Consider the following 21,958-nt stretch of genomic DNA (forward strand, 5'->3'; position numbering starts at 1 on the left):
AAAAACTGCAGAAGCGGGCCCAGGAGGCTGCATTTGGGACAAACTGCTGGAGAGAAGGCAATGCCAGTGGTCCCCATGCCCATTAAGGAAGTTCTGGGTTAAGATGGCTTACGGGGTTGGCTCTCCATCCAGTTGGGGTGACTGGGGCTGATGCTGTTGCCTGTGTAATGTGATTCCTCCTCCTTAAAATAAGGATAAGTTAATGAGATGTCCACCAGAGGGCCTGGCATGGACACAGCACATGGCCACAGAGGCTGGTGGGTGCTATGGAATCTTGTCCCCTGGAGAGGCACACAGCCAGGGCAGAACATCAAGGTCAAGGCTCACCTGAAGGCCTTACAGTGCTTAGTGACACCACCATCAGTGACCATCAGGTATCAGGTCTGTTCTGAACGTTAGGCTCGATGATAAATGTTGAGGGGGAAGGGGGACAGGGTAGGGGGCAGGAGTTTTTCGGTGCCCACAGAGGGGACTTGGGTGGACCTACCTCCATCAGTTTCACAGGCTGCTGGGAAGGGGGCTGCTGAGAACTGCTGTTCATTCCTGTAGACTACCTTGGTTCAAGCCAAGGGTCGCAGCCCTTTCCAGGGGCAGGAGGTGTCTTTCAGAGCCCGAGGTAGAGGGTGGGAGTTGGTCCTAAAACCTCCTAGGGCAGCAGAATCAGCCCCTTCCTGGTTACAAATCCAGCTTTTGGCCAGGTGCAGTGGCTCATGTCTGTAATCTCACCATTTTGGGAGGCTGAGACAGGAGGATTGAGCCCAGGAGTTTGAGACCAGCCTGGGCAACATAGCAAGACCCCAGCTGTACCAAAAATTAAAACTTTGTAAAAATGAGCTGGGCACAATGGTGTGCGCCTGAAGTCCCAGCTACTTGGGAGGATGAGGCAGGAGGATCGCTTGAGCTCAGGAGTTAGAGGCTGCAGTGAGCTCTGATTGCACCACTGCACTCCAGCCCAGGCAACAGAGCAAGACCCTGTCTCTAAAGTGGAAAATCCAGCTTCCTCTTACACTGCCTGTCTGCACTCGTAGAGCCAAGGCAGCGCCTGCAACCTGCGTTTTAAAGCACTCTCCAGAGGGCAGTGCAAGACCTGATCAAGGTGGAAAGATGTTGGGTGTGGGTCATCAGCTGGTCTGAGCCGGCAGGACAGCTGACCTAGGGACTGCATTTCGGGTTAGAAGGATTCTGGAAACAGGCAGGCCTCTGGGATCAGGAAGAGGATCCCCAGTACCCCTGGGAGTTCTGAGAACTCTGAGCCAGCCCATTACATACAGCTGCTGGGAGCAATTTTATCCCATCTTAAAATGTCAGTTCCTGGAATTGTATTATATTAAACTAGTCAAGGATTAAATGATGGAGCTGTCTGATGTGGGGGATAGGAAGTGGCATTCTCTGGACATCAGCCCCTCCTGCTTGGCACAGTTGCTTTGGTGGGGACAAAAGCCCTGGGACAAGGAGAAGGGCACATAGCTTCACACTGTCCCTTGGCGATCTCGAGGAAGCCCCTGGTATCTAGGATGAAGGGAGTCTGTCCTACCCGATCACCTGTCTACCCTGACCCACTGACCGCTGTTAGCTACTAGACAAGCACTTGTACTTGTTCCTTTTGCCGGAAACTCTCTTCCACTCCCGGTTCCTCTTCAGACCTCAGTGGAAACTCACATCCTCAGGGAGGCCTTCTCAGAGTCCTCATCCCCTCTCCTGGGTCCGCAGCCAAACAAGCCACCATCACCAGTCAGCAGGGAGCTGGGAGGGAGGAAGTCTTGCGCAGGATGACAGAGGAGGATTTATTCCTAATTGCAGGGCTTGGAGAAGTCATCAGGAGATCCTTGGAGCAGCACGAAGGCAGGAAAAACCAAGGCACAATTTATGCATTCGTTCAATCATTTATTCATTGCACATTTATTGAGCACCTACTATGTTCAGGGCTCTGGCTGGGTCCTAGAGCCACAGCCAGGAATAAGATGCCACCTTTGCTCCTGAGGAACTCCTGGTGGGGTGAGGAGACAGACACACGGGCAGTGACAAAGCAGATGGGTAAACAAGGTCTGATGTGATGGAGCCCACAGAGAGATGGAATGTTCAAACCAGAATGGGCCCCTGGAAAGATCTGTCATCCCTAACGCTGAGCTTCAGGAAGTCCAGGACTGTCCCCAACTGTGGTCCCGAAGGGATACAGCAAAGCCAAATTCTTGGTGGACAGATGTCTCTGTGTGGGCCCCTGCAGTGGCACCTGCCATCTGCCCGGGCTCTGCCCTCCTCTGGCAATGATGGGCACACCGCAGGGCGCCCTCCACGCAAAGCCAGCCGCTGCCTGTTCCAGGACGTCATGGCTTTCATTCAAACCTACCAACGGCTCTGCAGGCGTCAACAAAGCAAGAAGCAAGAATGAGGTCTGCAGCTTTGCATGGGGTCTGGCCAGGGCTCATTGGATTTTTTGTCTAGAGCCCTGGAAGAGGGGCACCCTGTGGGGGGGCAAGCTTTTTCCCCCCCAATAACACAACATGACTTTTGGAGGACTGGGAAACACTTGAGTCACCAAGCAACTGCGTCTTTTCTCCCAGAGGACCTCCTCCTGGAGGAGCTGATTAAAATTGGTGGCCGCAATTCATATAGTTGGTCCCTGTGAAGCCGCAAAGGGCAGCTGAGCCCAGAGATGGCCAGGACGGTCTTCACTTGGCTCTCCCACCTTCCTATCACGGAGGGCTATGAAACCATACTTGGGCAAGTTAACCTCTCTCATCCTCAGTTTTCCCATCTGTAAAGTGGCAATAACATTGTGAGGGTTAAATGCAGATTCATATATGTAAGGTGATTCATATATGTAAGGTGATTGTGAAGGTTAAATGCAGATTCATATATGTAACATTGTAAGGGTTAAATGCAGATTCATATACTGAAGGTGCTTAAAACTGCCTGACACCGTTAAGTGCTAGCCAGTGGTGAGCTGGTAAACAAGTTCTCTGAAAAGGGCAGGAGCGGGGGAAGTCCTAATCTGTAGCAGTTGCCAATTTCTGTGTGTAAATACTCCTACCATAGTCAATTTCAAGTTACTGATAATTTAACAATAGGCTTGCAAAATCCCTGAACTTTGTTTTTTACATATGAGGTCTCACTGTGTTGCTCAGGCTAGCGTCGAACTCCTGGGCTCAGAGGATCCTCCTGCCTCAGCTTTCCAGGTAGCTGCGAATACAGGCATGTGCCACCATGCCCGGCTTAAAATCCCTGAATATTTAACCATTTGCTCTTGCAAGCTAGTCAAGACCAGGAAACTACTACCCAGTTGACTGTCATATGTTCGTTTATTTGTTCATTCATTCACTATTGAGTGCCAGGAGTTTGGACACTACAGTGGAGACAGTCCCTGACCTCAGGGATCCCAAAGTCTGCAAGGAAAGAGATGTGAACAGAACATCATGGTATGCTAGCCAGTACCAGTCACTGCAGGGGCCTGGAGGAGAGGGACCCAGCACATCCGCATTTTATTGATAGAAAAACCAAGATGTTCCCAAAGGATTGTAAACCAGAATCAGAGCGTAGACTTGAAGGTGTCTGAATAGCAGTTTCTGTAATTCACCTGCCCCTTCTAATGGTTTAGCTTGGGGTAACTCCCAAGGTATGGTAATGTTCTAGGAGCAACAATACATTTTTCTTAGCATTTGAGCCACTGACCAAGAGATTTATGGGGACTCCAAGTACCATTGAGACTGCCTTTGCAAAAATTATAACAGAAAGTTATGACACTGAGAGAGATCTGATCTAATCAACCCTCATCTTGCCTTGTAACTTTCAAAATGCCCTTGGTCATTCCTGGGCTTGAGCCAAGCTAACTTTGGGAGAAATTTAATTTATAGTTTAAATGAGAATAGCCCTTCCCCAAAACTAAGCTGCCTTCATAAAACTAATGAAAGGCTACCGGGTGACCGGGCACAGTGGCTTAAGCTTGTAATCCCAGCACTTTGAGAGGCTGGGGTGGGAGGATCGTTTGAGCCAGGAGTTCAAGACTAGCCTGGGCAACTTAGTGAGACCCTGCCTCTACAAAAAAAAAAAAAAAAAAAAAAAAATTAGCAGTGCATGATGGCACGTGCCTTTGGTCCCAGCTACTCAGGAGGCTGAAGTGGGAAGATCACTTGAGCCCAGGAGTTTTAAGCTGCAGTAAGCTGTGATCACACCACTGTGTTCCTGCCTGGGGGACAGAGTAAGAACCTCTTTAAAAAAAAATGAAAAGAAAAGAAAGGCCACCAGGTTAGGAGGATGAGAAGGGCCTGAATTTTGCAAAGACGGAGGCATAGTTAAATGACAACTAGCCATTATTCCAGAGGACACAAGATTTGCAACTGCCCCAATTCACTATTGTGGAACCTAAGATTGGCCTTTTGAGATGTCTTTACCTGCATTTCTGATGACCGGATGGCCCCACCCAGACCTTCAACTCTTGGCTCAGCCGGTCCTGGGGACCCCGTCCAGAAGTGGACTCAGTGCACGAGGACCATTTTCCACTCCCTTATGATTGCACCCCCAACCAATCAGCAGCCCCCATTCCCCAGCCCCCTGCCCACCAAAGTATCCTTTAAAAACCCTAGCTTCCAAATTTTCAGATTGATTTGATTTGACACAGGGGTGCCCAGCCTTGTGTCAATTAAGCTCTTTCTTTATTGCAATGCCATCGTCTCAGTGAATTGGTTTTTTCTGTGCAGTGGGCAGGAAGAACTCATCAGGTGATTACATCATCTTGCTTGGCCTCTTAGAGAAGACCGCACCTAAACCACATCAAACAACCAATGTGTGGTGATGCTCTCATAAAGTAGGTCCAGGGAGAGGGAGACCGCACAGGTGGCCTGCATCAATGATTTGGCTCTGACACAGACGCTTTTTCTCATAAGGTCATTCAGGCTCCTTAGGCTGGTTTCATATGTCATGTTCTCTTGGTTTTCATGTCAATGGGATCAGAGATTTATCTGCAATTTGCATTTTGAAATTAAAGTTATCGTTTTGATTTTCTTTTGAACAATCTTTTTTCCCCGAGGCACCCTGATCTTCCCCCCCATAGCCGTGGGCATGCTATAGATGGATTCAGATCTGAGTTGAATCCTGGCTCTGCCCACTCCCTGGCTGTGTACCATTGGGTTGGTTACATTGCAACTCCAAACCTCAATGTCTTCATCGGTATAATAGGCCTCACAATCCCATCTCTGAAGAGTCGGAACAAGGGTGAAATGGGTGGCATAGAGCACACCCTTCCCAATTGTCTGTTCCTTTTTTGGGGGGATAGTTGGTTATCAAGGACTTTATAGCCACCCTGACTCTCCTGTCTCTTCTAGCCTCCCGTCTCTCCTGGCCCCGTGACTCCCAGTGCGACACATCAATGAAACTCAGACTCGAATCTCTGTCCAGCTCCCAGTTCTTACAGAATCAGGTTTGGTCTTGGGAGAATGATCGCAGCAAGGGGGTTTTAGAATAGTTCCTTCTCTTCATTCTCTGAGAGCTTTAAACTCAACCTTGAGTTAGAAAATCACCCCGGCCCCTTCCTGGGTGGCACAATCACTGCTGTCATCAGCATCGTTGCTTCAGCCCATGGCTGGAGCTGAGTGGCCCAGACCTCAGAGGGACGCTGCCCTATAGGAGGGCAGGCTGGCTGCCTAAAAATAGGAGGAGACTGGGCTTTTGGGGAGGGCAGCTTAAGCTTGTTTTTCTATTATTTATATAATTATAAATAGTGACCAATTACTGGAACTTGCAGGGGGCAGATGGAATGTTGTCCCTGGATGGGCTTCAAACTCTGCATTGTTGTCCAAGAAACAAAGTTACCAAGCAGAAAGAGGTGGCAAGGGCCCCAAATCTATTTTCACTTCACCATCACTTTACATCAAGCCTGGTGGAGGAGGCTGGGCAGGGGCCAGGGGGGTGGGAGCTGTCGAAGAAGACAGGAATAATCAGCATTTGGAAGACTCTGCTAGGACCTCTTCTCAGGTAGAAGTGCAACAGCCCTAGGTAGAGATGCTTTTATTTATTCATCATTTGTGATTTGAGGAGAGGCATCCTACACCATTAGACAGGACTGTGTGGTAGGCAGAACATGGCCCCCAAAGACGCCCACGTCCTAATCCCTGGAACCTGTGAATATGTTAGGTTACATGGCAAGAGGGAATTAAAGGAGCAGATGGAATGAAGGTTGCTAATCAGCTGACCCTGAGATGGGGGAGATTACCCTGGATTATCTGGGTGGGCCCAATATAATCACAAGAGTCCTTATATGCGAAAGAGGAAGGCAGGCTGGGCTCGGTGACTCGTGCCTGTAATCCCAACACTTTGCGGGGCTGAGGAGGGCAGATGGCTTGAGTCCAGAAGTTCGAGACCAACCTGGGCAACATGGTGAAACCTCATACGTACAAAAAAATTCAAAACAATTAGCCGGGCATTGGTAATGCATGCCTGTCGTCCCAGCTACTCAGGAGACTGAGGTGGGAGGATCACCTAAGTCTGGGAGGCGGGGGCTGCAGTAAGCCATAATCATGCCACTACACTTCAGCCTGGGTGACAGAGTGAGACCCTAGCTCAAACCAAAACCAAACCAAACCAAATCAAAGAGGAAGGCAGGAGGGTCAGAGTCAAGAGTGATGTGATATGAGAAAGACTCAATCGGCCATTGCTGTTTGAAGATGGAGGAAGGACACCAAGGAAGCTAGGCAGGCTCTAAACTGGAAAATGCAAGAAAATACATTCTCCTCTAGAGCCTCTGGAAGGAACACAGCCCCACTGACACCTTGATCTTAACGCAGCAAGACCCATTTTGGACTTCTGACCTCCAGAACCGTATTTGGGCAATTTTTTTTTTTTTTTTTTTGAGACGGAATCTCGCTGTCCCCCAGGCTGGAGTGCAATGGTGCAATCTTGGCTCGCTGCAACCTCTGCCTCCCAGGCTCAAGCGATTCTCCTGCCTCAGCCTCCCGAGTAGCTGGGATTACAGGCAGGTGCCACCGTGCCCAGCTAATTTTTGTATTTTTAGTACAGACAGGGTTTCACCATGTTGCCCAGGTTGGTCTTGAACTCCTGACCTCAGGTGATCCACCTGCCTCGGCCTCCCAAAGTGCTGGGATTACAGGCGTGAGCTTTTGTTTATATAAGCCACAGAGTTGGTATAATAATTTGTTGCAGCAGCAACAGGAAATGAATACACACACTGGGTTTGCACTTGGAAAAATACAGTGCCAAGGAGACAGTGTTGACCAGACTGTCTTCCTACAGGGATGATTTTTTCTTTTTCTTGAGACAGGGTCTTGCTCTGTTGCCCTGGCTGGAGTGTAGTGGCATGATCACAGCTCCCTGCAGCCTCAAACTCCTGGGCTCAAGCGATCTTCCTGCCCCAGCCTCCTGAGTAGCTGGGATTACAGGCACACACCACCAAGCCTGGCTAAGTTTTAAATATTTTGTAAAGCCAGGGCCTCGCTATGTTGCCCAGGCTGGTTTTGAACTCCTGGCCTCAAGCAGTCTGCCTCAGCCTCCCAAAGTGCTGGGATTACAGGCCTGAGCCATTGGCCCAGCCCTAAAGGGATGATTTAAGTTCTGTGTGCATGCGATCACCTTGGTTCTTATTTAAATTCAGATTCTGAGGTCCAGGTGTTATATCTCAGGAGGCCCAGGAATTCATTTTATTTTACGTTTTGTATTTTTATTGATATATCATAGTAGCAAATATTTTGGGGGCGTGTGATATTTTGATACATGTATACAATGTGTCATGATCAATCAAGTTAATTGGGATAGGCATCACCTCATTTTTTCTTTGTACTGGGAACAAATTTTTCTCTTCTATTTTGAAATATAAATTACTGTTAACTATAATTATAATTCCCTACTTACTATCAGATTCCCCACTATCAAATACTAGAACTTATTGCTTCTATCTAATTGTAATTCTGGACCCATTACAGGAATGCTTTTATTTTATTTTATTTTGAGACGGAGTCTCACTCTGTTGCCCATGCTGGTGTGATCTCGGCTCACTGCAACCTCCACCTTCCAGGTTCAAACGATTCTCCTGCTTCAGCCTCCTGAGTAGCTGAGATTACAGGCACATGCCACCATGTGCCTGTATTTTTAGTAGGGACAGGGTTTCTCCATGTTTGCCAGGCTGGATTCAAACCCCTGACCTCGGGTGATCTGCCTGCCACGGCCTCTCATCTCAAAGTGCTAGTATTACAGGTGTGAGCTACCGAGCCTGGCTTTTTTTTTTTTTAGATGAGATCTCACTCTGTTGCCCAGGCTGGAGTGCAGTGGTACAAACATGGCTCACTGAAACCCAACCTCCTGAACAACTAGCACTAGAAGCCCACCACCATGCCTGGCTAGTTTTTTAATTATGTGTAGAGACGAAAGCTCACTATGCTGCCCAGGCTGCTTGAACTCCTGGGCTCAAGCCATCCTCCTGCTTTGGCCTCCCACTGTGTTAGGATTACAAGCGTGAGTCACTGTGCCCAGCCAGGAGTGCGCTTTAAATGAGAACTCCAGGTGATTTTGATGGAGATGGTCTTGTGTGTGTTGTAATGGCTTTGAGATATTACCCACATACGACACCTCCATTTAAAGTGCACAATTCAATGATTTTTTGTATCTTCAGAGTTGTGCAGCCATGACTACAATCAATTTTAGAATATTTTTGTCAACCCCCCAAAAAACCCCATACTCCCTGTCACCCCTCAATTCCCCCATCCTCTCCGGGTTCTGACAACCACTAATCTCTTCTGTCTCTGTGGATTTGCCTATTCTGGACATTGCATATAAATGGAATCATACAATATGTGGCCGTCTGTGTCTGGCTTCTTTCACTCAGCATAAGGTCTTCAAGGTTCATCCACGTTGTAGCACCCGTCAATGCTTCATTCCTTTTCATGACTAAGTAATATTCCATAGATAAACCGCATTTTGTTTATCCATTCACGGGTTGATGAACACTTGGGTTGATTCCACCTTTTGGCTCTTATGAATAGTGCTGCTGTGAACACTAGAGTACAAGGGTCTGTTTGAGTCCCTGTGACAACCTCATTTTGACACCCATGGACACAGTGGCTGGGGAGTCATTTTCCTTTCTGTATGCATCACTTCCAGAGCAGGGACAAGGGGAGTGAGTACAGGGAATCACTGGATGAGGAGGTTCTATACGTGCCAGTAACTGTACAGCTTCCCTCAAAGTATCTCACGTAACTGTCATGGCCAAAGATAGAGGCTTGGGCAATTAATCACACTGTGTTGCCAATGTGGAACCAGAGACTCATGGAAGCTCAAATCACTTACTTGAGTTCACATGGTCTGCAGATGACACAGCCCTGGTGGGTCCAAGCCCCTGACCCACAAAGCAGTGATACTTCTCACAGGTGCCTATCTCCACCGGAGGTTACCTGGCTGGCAAAACAGGAAGAAAGTGCAAAATCCATTTATTCCATCTGCTGAATCGGATGGCCACAATTTAGCTTTGAGTAATGACCGAAGAATTCCCCTTTGCGGATTACTAAGCACTTTCTAGATTCTATGAACTTTTCTGCCTCCTGAGACAACACTACAGAATGTGCATTCTTCACATCTCTGTTATGAGCACAAGGAACTGAGGCTTGGCAAAGCGACCCCAGGCTGCCACATTGGTTCTCAAATGGTTTTGTGCCGTAGGATTCCTTGTGTAAAAAGGGGCCCAGGAACCTGCATTTTAACAAGGATTGGCCAGGTGCGGTGGCTCACGCCTGTAATCCCAGCACTCTGGGAGGCTGAAATGGGTGGATCACCTGAGGTCAGGAGTTCAAGACCAGCCTGGCCAACATGGCGAAACCCTGTCTGTACTAAAAATACAAAAATTAGCCGGGCATGGTGGTGCACACCTGTAATCCCAGCTACTTGGGAGGCTGAGGCAGGAGAATTGGTCCAACCCAGGAGGCAGAGGTTGCAGTGAGCCAAGGTCACGACACTGCACTCCAGCCTGGGTGACAGAATGAGACTCTGTCTCAAAACACAAACAAGGACTGCACCGGGAAAGGGACGGTTAAGAGCCCCCTTGGACTAAGACGCTAGCTTCTCATGGCCTCACTGTCCCTGGACACCTGCAGGAACAGACTCCACACTCAGGTGCAAGGAGGGAGATCCTTCCTAAAGGGCCACCTCTGTGACCACAAAAGGGCACAGACCAGGAGGAAAAGCTATGACTTAGCTGTCCCCTTGGCTGTCTGGCCTCCAGGCAGGCCCACACCTCCAGTGTGCTAGTAAGTGACAAGGCTGGAACTGAATGCTGAGTTGGCCGCCTTTGGGGACCATGAGCTGCCCCATGGGGCGATGCAGCTGGCTGTGGAGCTGCGAGCCAATCTCAGCACCTCAGTCACCCTGGCACCTCCCCAGCCAGGGAGGCCCAGCCCCAGCCATCTCCTCCCTCCCCCACTTCCCTCCTGGGATGACTGCAATAACCAATGAGACCGGCTGAGTGCCTGGGAGGCAGGGATGATAAATATATGTTGGGGTTCACAGTTGGTGCAGTTGATAATTTGGGGCTTACTTGGGAAAGCAGGCAGCAGGCACCTACCATTTTGACCAGCTGGGGCAGGCAGCTGGGGTGGGAGACTGTAGAGGTAAGAGGTGGGGCCCGGAGCCCTGAGGCCCCCCAGCCCTGCCTGGCCATGCTGACTCAGCAGAGCTCAGAACCCATTCCCCGCTGACAAGGCAAGCGTGCTCTTCTCAGCTGGCCGCTCTCAGCTGTCTCTTCAAACCCTCCCAGGAGTGCTGCGGAGAGCAGACACAGGAACCACACCTGGCTTCCTACCTTCATGCAGGAAAACAAGGAGTGGGATGTAAACAAAAGGCGGGAGGCTTCCCAGCTGCCCTTTAAGTAGAAGCTTCACCTGTGCCAAGGAGACCATGTGGTTAGTGGGTAGGGGAGAAAAATGCTTTGAGGGTTTCTGGGTCCCAGCTGCCTGCACAGGCAGGTGAAAGTCCTGCACCAGGTTCGTTGTTTTGACCTGATACAGGACCCTTCCAGGGGAGAAAACCTGGAGAGAAGTTCTCCCTCCCTCCCTTCTTTCCGTAGGAGCTGAACAGCTGAACTTCTACTGAAGTTGGGGAACTTAAGGCAGGGCTGACAAGCCCCTCAGAATTGGCTAGTTCTACCCTCTCGTTTCCCTTCCCTTTTTTTTTTTTTTTTTTGACAGAGTCTCACTGCGTCACCCAGACTGGACTGCAGTGGTGGGATCTCAGCTCATGGCAACCTCCGCCTCCCAGGTTCAAGCAATTCTCTGGCTTCGGCCTCCCAAGTACCACCACGCCTGGCTAATTTTTGTATTTTTAGTAGAGATGGGGTTTCACCGTGTTAGCCATGCAGGTCTCAAACTCCTGACCTCAGGGGATCCACCCACCTTGGCAAAGCGCTGGGATGACAGACGTGAGCCATCATGCCTGGCACCCCCTCTCATTTTCACAGAGGAAGAAACAGAAGCTCATAGTGGTCACCCAGCAAGGATATAACTGGCCAGGTCCTGAGACTCAGACAGGGGCACAGGGGGACTCTGCAAGGGTGGATTCGGTCAGGTTCTCCAGCATTCTAGTATGAAAAGGCAGGTTCCTGGCTGGGTGCGGTGGCTCATGCCTTTAATCCCAGCACTTTAGGAGGCCGAGGCAGGCAGATTACCTGAGGTCAGGAGTTCAAGACCAGCCTGGGGAACACGGTGAAACCCCGTCTCTGTTAAAAATACAAAAATTAGTTGGGCATGGTGGTGGGCACCTGTAATCTCAGCTACTTGGGAGGCTGAGGCAGGAGAATCGCCTGAACCCAGGAGGCAGAGATTGCAGTGAGCCAAGATCACGCCACTGCACTCCAGCCTGGACAAAGAGCAAAACTCCATCTCAAAAAAAAAAAAAAAAAAAAAAAAAAAAAAAAGAGGCAGGTTCCTGGAACCTATTGAGAGAGAACTACTGAGCTGGCTCCTCTGTACATTCAAATCTGAGAGCCTCTGCTCTAGAGACCTAGACAGATCTGGGGTCAAGTCCTGTCTTTGGCCTTAGGCAAGTGACTTCACCCCTCCAATCCTTGGTTCCCGTCTGTGGCCCGTGAAATGGGCAGACAGATTTTACATGAAGTGCTGCCATATGGAAGGTGCTCAGTAACAGACAGGTGTGACCCTGGTCATTGGCTGGCTCAGGGCCTGCTGCTCCAGGTGCAGTTGCTGGGCCTGGCCGGGACTCAGTGGGGAATGATGGCCTCTCTGGAGGCTCCGTGCACAAGCTGATGGGCATGGGGCAGAGAGTCCACAGAGATAAGTTCCTCTCAGGTTGTGTGCTGCAGGAGATGGGGAGGACAATTTGGTGCCTGTCCCCTGGGGGCAGGTCCCAGCCCCTCAGAAGGAAGAAGCATAGACAGGCCTGAATATTTATGAAGCCTGGGGCTCAACCCCAGCCACAGATATCACAGGGTGAAGAGCGGGCCTGTCCATTTCTAGGTGGAGGAAGGTGGGTGTGGATAGGCATGAACTGAGCACTGAGGCACCCCTGTGGGTAGGTCAGCAGGAGGTGGGGAGGGTCCCAGGAGCAGGGGCGCCTGCAGGAGGCATCCTTCCCAGGACCTCAGTCAGAGGTGCAGGGGCAGAACTGAGGACAGATGGCATTACTGCAAAGTTCCCCTTCCCTCTGTGTCTGTCCACAGAGCGTGGCAGAACAGGGGATACCTTCATGCCACTCACACTGAGGCTTCATTTCCTATCCAGGAGGACGCGGACAGAAGGCCCATGGCTTTGGATCAGCCTTGACATTCAGAAGTCAAAGAGAATAGAATTTTCTTGAGATGCATATATATTTAGAAGCAGCAACATGAGGCTAAAGTCTCTTTCTGGAGGACTCAGGAAGTGAGAGCCCTCTGTCTGCTGAGGTACGGAGACAGCCCAGGTGCAGGATAAACCAGAGCGGCAGTTCTTGAACCTGGCCTCACATTAGAACCACCTGGGGAGTATGTAGAACGCCTGATGCTCGGGCCACACCCAGACCCCATGTGAATGAAGGCTGAGGGGTGGGAAGCGCAGCATCAGTGCTGTTTTTATTTTTATTATTATTATTTTTAAATGTTTTTAATTTTTTTTTTTGGAGATAGAGTTTTACTCTGTCGCCCAGGCTGGAGTGTAGTGGCATGATCTTGGCTCACTGCAACCTCTGTCTCCTGGGCTCAAGTGATTCTCCTGCCTCAGCCTCCTAAGTAGCTGGGATTACAGGTGTGTGCCACCATGCCCAGCTATTTTTTTTTTTTCTTGTATTTTTAATAGAGGTGGGGTTTCACCATGTTGGCCAGGCTGGTCTCGAACTCCTGACCTCAAGTGATCTACCTGCCTCGGCCTCCCAAAGTGCTGGGATTACAGGCAGGAGCCACCACGCCTGGCCAGTGCTGTTTTTAAATCCCCCAGGTGATTCCAAAATGCTGTCAAGTTTGAGGACAGACCATTGTCTCTACCCTAGCTGCAAAAGAGACCAACCTGGAGAGCTCTAATCCCAGGCAGATGAAATTAGAATCTTTGGGGGTAGTAGGGGCCCAGGTGGTGGTGTCTTTAAAGGGTATATACAGGGTAGAGAATCACAAATCGAATCAACCCAGTGGTATGATTCTGCACCAGCTGGCATGGTGTGTGTCTGAGTGTGTATGTGCGACAGTGTGTTCTCGGAGAGTCCCGGTGTGTGACCTTGGGCTGAGATCAGGCACTTGGCAGCTGTGCTGAAGCCGTAGCTCATTAACCCCCATAACCCAGGGATGAGAGTGGCGCATTAGCCAGGAGCGGCTCACAGGTGGCACCTGCACAACGGCTCCTCCGAGGCTGCCTGTCGCTTGCCCATCGCTGCCTCTTTCAACTCAGGTTGCATTTAGGGCCTCATAGGGAAGAAACGTTTCCTTTCCTCAGTAAATCAGTCTGGAGCTGCTCTCTTTGGGGAAAACACTGGTAAAGGAAACCTTAGGAATTTGGGTGAATGCAGCGTGTCTCGCGGGCACATCACTTCTCTGAAGCACTTCCTTCCTTTCTTTCTTTATTATTATTATTATTTTAAATGTAGTTTCACTCTTGTTGCCCAGGCCAGAGTGCAATGGCACAATCTCTGCTCACTGCAACCTCACCTCCTGGGTTCAAGTGATTCTCCTGCCTCAGCCTCCCAAGTAGCTGGGATTACAGACACATGCCACCACGCCCAGCTAACTTTTTTGTATTTTTAGTAGAGACGGGGTTTCCCCATGTTGGCCAGGCTGGTCTCGAACTCCTGACCTCAGGTGATCCTCCTGCCTCAGCCTCCCGAGTAGCTGGGACTACAGGCATGCGCCACCACATCTGGCTAATTTTTTTGTATTTTTAGTAGAGACGGGGTTTCACCATGTTGGCCAGGCTGGTCTCGAACTCCTGACCTCAAGCGATCTGCCCGCCTCGGCCTCCCAAAGTGCTGAGATTACAGATGTGAGCCACCACACCTGGCCTGTGTTTCCTTTCTTTAAAGAAGAAAAAAGACGAATCTCCTCTTGTCCTCTTGTCACAATGCATGTGAGTAAGCGTACTGGGCTCTCTGAAAGTCAGCTGTGATGAATTTTTAAAAGATGACCTATCCACAGATGTGATGCTCGCACCTGGAATCCCAGCACTTTGGGAGGACTGCTTGAGGCCAGGAGTTCGAGACCAGCCTGGGTAACATAGCAAGACCTCCATATCTACAAAACAAAAAGCAAAAAAAAATTAGCTGGGCAAGGTGATGTGGGCCTGTAGTCCCAGCTATTCAAGAGGCTGAGGTGGGAGGATCGCTTAACCTGGGAGGTCAAGGCTGCAGTGAGCTGTGACGGTGCCACTGCACTCCAGCCTGGGCAACAGAGCAAGACCCTGTCTGAAGAAAAAAAATGACTTATCAAGCTTCTATGTGGTGTAAGAAGGCAAAACCCCACTGCAGAAAGAGGGAAACTAAGGCTTATGGAGCAAAGTTTAGTGTAGCCAGGGTGCAATGTCAACATCATGGGCAGCCATGACACCCCTTACAAATCTCCTATGGGGCCACAGAGTATTGCACTCAGAGCTTTATGTGCCTAACCAGGTACAGGAAATTATGTGTACTATGGATGGTCAAATGCCCAGGAAGGTACTGTGCATAAGAGCCTGTCTATGGCAAGTAATAATCTGAAACAGTATTTTTGTGGTTTTTTAAGAGACAGGGTCTCCCTCTGTTGCCCAGGCTGGAGTGCAGTGGTGCCATCGTGTCTCACTGCAGTCTCCACCTCCCAGGTTCAAGTGATCTTCCCACCTCAGCCTCCTGAATAGCTGGGACTACAGGCCTGCACCACCTTGCCCAGTTAATTTTTTTTTAATGTTTTGTAGAGGTGAGGGTCTAGCCATGTTGCCCAGGCTGGTCTCGAACTCCAGGCCTCAAGCAATCCTCCTGCCTTGGCCTCCCAAAACGTTGGGATTACAGGCATGAGCAACTGGGCCTGGCCTAAACCCGTATTTTCTATTGACTTTATATGACATTTATTTTTCCAGTTTTATTGATTTATAATTGACAAAAATCGCATATATTTAGGGTGTATATTGTGATATTTAAATATATGTCTATATGTGAAATGATTATAATAGATAATTATTTCTATGATAATTAACATATCCATTAATATATCCATTTCAAGATAATTAACATATCTATCCCCTTATATGCTATTTCTGTGTGTGGTAAGAACATTTGAGATCTAGTCTCTTAGCATATTTCAGGTGTACATTATTACTAATTACAGTCACTAATACAGGCCTCAGCCACCATTCTTAGTCTCAAGAACACACCTCCACCATGCTACTGTGGTCACTAGGTCTCCAGTACCTATTCATATTATGCTGAAGGTTTGTATCCTTTGACCAATATCTCTCCTCTCCCCCTGCCCCAGCCCCTGGTAACCAACATTCTACTCTCTGCTTCTATGAGTTGGACTTTCTTAGATTCCACACATAAGTGAGGTAATGCAGTATTTGTCTCTCTATGTCTGCCTGATTTCAGTTAGAACAATATCCTCCAGGTTCAGCCACGGTTTTGAAAACGGCAGGATCTCCCTTTTTTTTTTTTTTTTTTGAGACAGAGTCTCACTCTGTCCCCCAGGCTGGAGTGCAGTGGCACAATCTCGGCTCACTGCCACCTCCGCCTCCCAGGTTCGAGCAATTCTCCTGCCTCAGCCTCCCGAGTAGCTGGGACTACAGGCATGTGCCACCATGCCCAGCTAATTTTTGTATTTTTAGTAGAGATGGGGTTTTGCCATGTTGGCTAGGTTGGTCTCAAACTCCTGACCACAGGTGATCCATCTGCCTCAGCCTCCCAAAGTGCTGGGATTACAGGTGTGACCACTGTACCTGGCCAAAGATCTCCCTCTTTTTGAAGGCTGAATAATATTCCTATGTGCGTTTCACATTTTCTTTATCCATTCATCTGTTGATGGACACTTAGGTTGTTTATCTTGGCTACTATGAATGATGTTGCAATCAACATGGAAATTGATTTCATTTCCTTTGTGTAGATACCCAGAAATGGAATTGTTGGATCCTATGATAGTTCTATTTTTAATTTTTTGAGGAACCTCCACATTGTTTCCCACGATGGCTATACAAATTTGAAACAGCATTTTAAGTTACCCATTTAAACTGTTACCCTTTCCTTCTTCCCTCACCCCCCACCCCACATCCTTCTAATATCTCCACTAAAAGCCCACAGCTCCTGGTAGGGACCACAATTTAAACTTGGCTTGACTTAATCTTTGCAATCTATCCCCATAATTTATTTCCAGTCCAGAAAAAAGCCAATGGTCACCTGTTGGGGTTTTGGACAAGTTCTGGGTTGAAATTCTCCTTCTTGTAGATTACAAGAGTTCTAGGCCGGGCGCAGTGGCTCATGCCTGTAATTCCAGCACTTTGGGAAGCCGAGGTGTGTGGATCACCTGAGGTCAGGAGTTCGAGACTAGCCTGGCCAACATGGTGAAACCCCGTCTCTGCTAAAAATACAATTAGCTGGATGTGGTGGCACATGCCTGTAATCCTAGCTACTCAGTAGGCTGAGGCAGGAGAATCACTTGAACCCAGGAGGAGGAGGTTGCAATGAGCCGAGATCGCCTCTGGTGTCGCAGGAAGGGTTGGGGACTTTGGGGTCAGTACCTGTTAGAAACCCCCAGGTGATGGTGAGGTTGGGGTGAGCAGGATGGCAAAATACTCTGCCACCCCCTGCTAGGAAAGGGATCTAAATCCAAGGGCTGCCCAGGGACTTCGCAGCCCCTCCCCTGTGGGCCTCTGCTCTTTGTCCCCATCCTTCTGTTCAGGCCAGATGACCACCCTTCAGCAAATAGTGGGAGGGGGAAGTGGCAGATTAGAGACCTCTAGACTCCAGCTAAGACCTGCTCGTTGGGGTCACCCATCCCTGTCCCACACCTGCCTGAGTGCCCAGGCTGAGTGCCGCCCTCTCTGAAGGAACCAGGGTGGGCCACCTCGGTGAACTGGGGTGAACCGGCAGCTGTGGCTGAGCCGGGAGACAACTCACACTCCCTCCAAGCTGCTGCTGCTGGCTGGAAGCAAGGCTGGGATGCTCTGATGTCACCAGAAAGCACCTCCTGTCAGGCCTCAGCCACTATTCTTAGTCTCAAGAACACACCTCCGCCTGTTAGAAGTCTCTCGACTTCAACAGGCTCTTTATAAATAACTTAGAAACTGGTAGTGTGCAGGCTGCTTGCTAAGAACTTCTTTCTTTTATTCAAGATGTTCCAAGGGCCTCAGTGGTGGGCACACCTCCCTCCCGGGGAGCCCTGTAAATGTTATGATCTCAGGAACGGACACTTCCATCCATGGGTGCTGCCGGCCCAGCTGCGCACTAACTAAGCGCCAAGCAGTTTCACAGGCAGTTCCAGAGCAGCTGGACGACCTGGGTTCAAATCCTGGCTCTGCCACTTCCTAACTGTGTGAGCTTGGGAAAGTCGCTTTGCTTGTCTTTGCCTCTTTGACTGCATCTACAAAACCAGGGCAATGAGAGTTGTGACAGCCCTGGGCTGTGACAAAGAAGAAAAGAACTGAAACACACAAAGTGCTTAGAACAGCACAAGCCAGCAGCCATCTGGGTGTCTGCCACTATCTTACTGTTGCTACTGGTGTCCTTAGGAAGCACTCGTCCAGGAGAGACCTTTATCTCCATTTTATCCACAGGAAACAGAGACCCCTGCCCCCAGGTTAAATGACTGGCCTCATTCACCCACCCTGTTAGTAGCCAAAGCAGGACTTGAACCCCAGTCTATTCCGCTGGGAATCTCACAGTAAATTATAAAACTCTGCTGCCCCCTAGAGCATAAGGAGGATCAGGCACAATCAAGACTAGCAGGGCTTCTCACCTGTGGGAACCTGTGACCAGCAGGAAAATCACTCCCTGGACCCTGCTGGAGGAGCTACCCTCCTCCACCATCCTCCTCCAACATCTTGAGACCTTGGGCAGCTCAGTGCCCCCTCACTGAGCCTCAGTTTCTTCATCAACAAAATGGGTTTATAGTAAGAGCATCTACCCTGTAGAGTAGTATGACAATTAAAGGACATGAGCTTTTAGGCCGGCCGCAGTGGCTCACACCTGTAATCCCAGCACTTTGGGAGGCAGATGCAAGTGGATCACTTGAGGCCAGGAGTTCGAGACCAGCCTAGGCAACATAGAGACCCTATCTCTACTAAAAATACAAAATGTAGCTGGGTGTGGTAGCATATGCCTGTAATCCCAGCTATTCGGGAGGCTGGGGCATGAGAATAGCTGAACCTGAGAGGCAGAGGCTGCAGTGAGCTGAGATCGCACCACTGCACTCCAGCCTGGGCAACACAGCCAGACTCTGTCTCAAAAAAAAAAAAAAAAAAGGACGTGAGTTTTATAAAGGCACCCTCTCCCATTTTTTCTCTGGCCAAATTGGGGTGAGTCCCATCAGCTTCCTGGATAAGGCAGGCCCCCTCCAAGACCAGCTGATCTCTCCAAGATATGCCAAGGCTGGGGTCGCTCACGTCTCCCTCCAGGTCACCTTGGGGAGTTCTCAAAACTTCATCTTTGGCACAGATTCTCTGGTGACTTGAGCTGGTTGTTTATGTGCATAAATGTCCCCTTACCCCACTGATGGATGTTAGGGTTCTTCTGATGTCCTCCCCCGAGCAGGTGTTCCAGTAGGGTAACTGCTGAACCTGATGTTTCTCCTCCTCCCCCTCACCACCCACCCACCCCTAGTCATTGTGGAGCCACTCACTTGGCGTGGAGAAGCACCATCTGGTGGCTTTTTCCAGGCGTTTTCCATATTTGCTATGGGACGCCACGCTTGGTTGAATTCACAGGAGGGCCAATGCCTCTGGGGGCCTGGAGGTGACGTGCTGGTTCCAGGAGGGAGTCAGGAATAGGAGATCTCCGTTTCTCGTGTTAACACTTCCTTGCCAGGTCCCTACCAGACAATGTAAGCAGAGGAGCTCCAATGTGATGCAATCAACAGAGGGGTGCAGCCTGCTCAGAAGGCAGGGGAGGCCGGGCGCGGTGGCTCAAACCTATAATCCCAGCACTTTGGGAGACCAAGGCAGGTGGGTCACTTGAGGTCAGGAGTTTGAGACCAGCCTGGCTAGCATGGTGAAACCCCGTCTCTACTAAAAATATAAAAACTTGCCAGGCATGGTGGTGGGCACTTGTAATCCCAGCTACTCGAAAGGTTGAGACAGGAGAATGGCTTGAACCTGAGAGGCGGAGTTTGCAGTGAGCCAAGATCACGCCACTGCATTCCAGCCTGGGAGCAGACCAAGACTCCATCTCAAGAAGGGGTGGGGGGGAAAGGCAGGGGAAAGCAAACAGTATGCCTGGGCTAGTAATTTATTCATCAGACTAGAATGAATTCCCTTCACCTCACTTTTCCCCCCTCTCCTGTTGGCGCATCCTACAAAGGCCAGTTTTTAAATTCTCCTTTTTGGAAATCTCCCACTGTCCTCAACTCACAGCAGCCTTTTCCTTCTCTGAAATGCTACAAGAGTAAGAGTAACAGGAAGCCGGGGGCTGCAGGATCAGTGGGTGCTATGGAACAATATATCTATGGGTCATGTCCTTTGTGGAGGTGGTAGGGGAAGAATTCAGGAGAGAAGGAAGCAGTAAAGGCAGATGGCACATTCACTGGTAAGGCTAAGAGGAAAAGGGAGGCCTGAGATTCACACTGGGGAAGAATTAGGATTTCTGTCATCAGACCCAGGGAATCTGGACTTTGAGAGTACTACCCCACATGGAGGTTTGAGAAAGGGCCTTGATATCTGCCATCAGCACAGTGACTATAATTAGGGATCAGCTGAGGTCCTTGAAAAAAAATCCATTCTTCCTTCCTGGCCAAGCAGCAATCTGCAGCGTTGTGTACTTGGTGGGCACCGCCAAGTTTCTCAGGATGGCACGGTGTTTTCCTTAGTCAGAATCTTTAACCCCAGAAGGTTTAGCATTAAGTACAGAAAGGATGAAGTAATGCAAAGTCATAGCTTCCTTTTGTTTTTTTTGTCCTGTATTATATTGAAAAGTAATCTACGTATATTGGTATACTTTCTATTTTAAGGGTTTGAAATGTTTAAGAGAATTTGGCATCATCTAACAGAAAGGCCTTGTGATTCCAATTTTGAATGAATTGAGTAATCAATTATGGCCAGATATTTTTGTAAATTGTGGTAAAATATACATAACACAAAATTGACCATCTTAACCATTTTCAAGTGTGCAGTTCGGTGGTACTAAGTATATTCACATTGTTGTGTCAGCCAGATTTTAAGCTGGAAGTTATATGAGAACTTAAGTTTGTAAACAGAACGCTGCTCTTTAAGAGAACTTAAAATTTGCATATTTAAAGTTCAATTTATTAGATGTACAAAAATTCATAATGAAGTACCTAGGAAGGTTCTGAAAATTGCTTAAGAAGAAATCAAATATATTAAATTCATTAGTATACTTAAAGTATTTAAGGGAATTTATTGAAGTAACTTTAAAAAACTCTTTAAAATGATTGTAAACTACAGTCTATTTATAAAGAAAATAGGGATATTCATAAATTCAACACAAAGTATTAGGGAAGAATTGGTGTTTCAAATTTATATTTGTAACAAATAGAATATTAATTGAAAAAAAAAAAAAAGGCCAGGTGCAGTGGCTCACGCCTGTAATCCTAGCACTTAGGGAGGCCGAGGTGAGTGGATCACCTGAGGTCAGGAGTTCGAGACCAACCTGTCCAATATGGTGAAACCCTGTCTCTAATAAAAATACAAAAATTAGCCAGGCCTGGTGGTGGGCGCCTGTAGTCCCAGCTACTCAGGAGGCTGAGGCAGGAGAACTGCGTGAACCTGGGAGGTGGAGGTTGCAGTGAGCTGAGATCACACCGCTGCATTCCAGCCTGAGCAGCAGAATGAGACTCTATCTCAAAAATAAAATAAAATAAAATAAATAAATATTTTTTAAAAACTATAAAGTATCCCCTGAATAATCTTTCACAAAAGGCTTTGAGAGCCGAGTGTGGTGGTGCTCACCTGTAGCCCCGGCTACTCCTGAGACTGAGGCAGGAGGATCATCTGAGCCCAGGAGGCCACCCTGGGCAACACAGTGTCCCTGTCATCAGACCCAGGGAATCTGGGCTTTGAGAATACCAACCTATGTGGAGGGGAAAGGGGCCTTGAAATCTCACTATAATTAGGGTTTACAATCTCACTATAATCTCATCAGCACTATAGTTGGTTTTTAAAATTTTTTTTTTTTAATGGAAAGCTGTTAAGGCCACCAGTACCCCATGCTGACAAATCAAGCCATTTGTATATAAAATACCTCATGACTGAGTGGTTCCCAAACTTGAGTGTGTCTCTCAGAAGCCCTCGGAGGACTTATTAAAATACATGTCACTGAGCTCCAGCACCGGAGCTTCTGATTTGGTGGGGCTGGGTTCAGAAATCTGCAT

At 48.8% G+C, this 21,958-nt stretch overlaps 1 long non-coding RNA gene across 1 annotated transcript in view; it reads left to right on the forward strand.

Moving 5' to 3' along the window:
- Positions 1–21,958, forward strand: part of LOC129460052 (uncharacterized) — a 37,889-nt gene that overhangs the window by 787 nt on the left and 15,144 nt on the right. Inside the window, exon 2 of the long non-coding RNA XR_008650141.2 lies at positions 194–381. This is a non-coding gene — a long non-coding RNA (uncharacterized lncRNA). The remainder of the gene's footprint in view (positions 1–193; positions 382–21,958) is intronic.

This window comes from Symphalangus syndactylus, chromosome 13 (genome assembly GCF_028878055.3).
Source record: "Symphalangus syndactylus isolate Jambi chromosome 13, NHGRI_mSymSyn1-v2.1_pri, whole genome shotgun sequence".
Lineage (NCBI taxonomy): Eukaryota > Metazoa > Chordata > Mammalia > Primates > Hylobatidae > Symphalangus > Symphalangus syndactylus.